Genomic DNA, 1,220 nt, shown 5'->3' on the forward strand with positions numbered 1-1,220 from the left:
GCACCTTAGTTCTTAAAGTGACATCTTTGCTTTTGAACACTTTAAAGAAGCCTTTTGCAGCAGATTTGTCCAGAGCAATGTGTTGTCTGATTTCTTGACTGCTGCCTCCGTGGGTGTTGATTTTGGATCCAAGTAAAATGGAATCCTTGACAACCTCAATCTTTTCGCTGTTTGTCATGATGTTGCTTATTGGTTGAGTTATGAGGAGTTTTGTTTTATGTTGAGGTTTAATCCATACTGAAGGCTATAGTCTTTGATCTTCATCAGTAAGTACTTCAAATCCTCTTCACTTTCAACAAGCAAAGTTGTGTAGTCTGCATAACGCAGGTTGTTAATGAGTCTTCCTCCAATCCTGATGTCCCGTTCTTCTTCACATAGCTCAGCTTCTCAGATTATTTGCTCAGCATATGGAGTGAATAAGTATGGTGAAAGGATACAACCCTGACACATACCTTTTCTGACTTTAAACCACGCAGTATCCCCTTGTTCTGTCCGAACAACTGCCTCTTGATCTATGTACAGGTTCCTCATGAGCACAATTAAATATTCTGGAATTCCCATTCTTTACAACGTTATCCATAATTTGTTATGATCCACACAGACAAATGCCTTTGCATAGTCAATAAAACACAGGTAAACATATTTCTGGTACTCTCTGCTTTCAGCCAGGATCTGCCTGACATCAGCAATGATATCCCTGGTTCTACATCCTCTTCTGAATCCGGCTTGAATTTCTGGCAGTTCCTTGTCAATATACTGCTATAGATGCTTTTGAATGATCTTCAGCAAAATTTTACTCATGTATGATATTAATGATATTGTTAGATAAATTCCTCATTTGGTTGGATCACCTTTCTTTGGAATAGGCATAAATATGTATCTCTTCCAGTCAGCTGGCCAGGTAGCTGTTTTCCAAATTTCTTGGCATAGATGAGCAAGCACTTCCAGCACTGCATCCATTTGTTGAAATATCTCAATTGGTATTCCATCAATTCCTAAAGCCAATGCCTTCGGTGCAGCTTGGGCTTCTTCCTTCAGTACCATCAGTTCCTGATCATATGCTACCTCCTGAAATGGTTAAATGTCAACCAATTCTTCCTGGTATAGTGACTCTGCGTATTCCTTCCATCTTCTTTTGATGCTTCCTGTGTCCTTTAATATCTTCCCCATAGAATCCTTCAATATTGCAACTTGAGGCTTGAATTTTTTCTTCAGTTCCT

The sequence above is a fragment of the Trichechus manatus genome, unplaced genomic scaffold (assembly GCF_000243295.1).
Source record: "Trichechus manatus latirostris isolate Lorelei unplaced genomic scaffold, TriManLat1.0 scaffold00022, whole genome shotgun sequence".
In the NCBI taxonomy this organism is placed as follows: domain Eukaryota; kingdom Metazoa; phylum Chordata; class Mammalia; order Sirenia; family Trichechidae; genus Trichechus; species Trichechus manatus.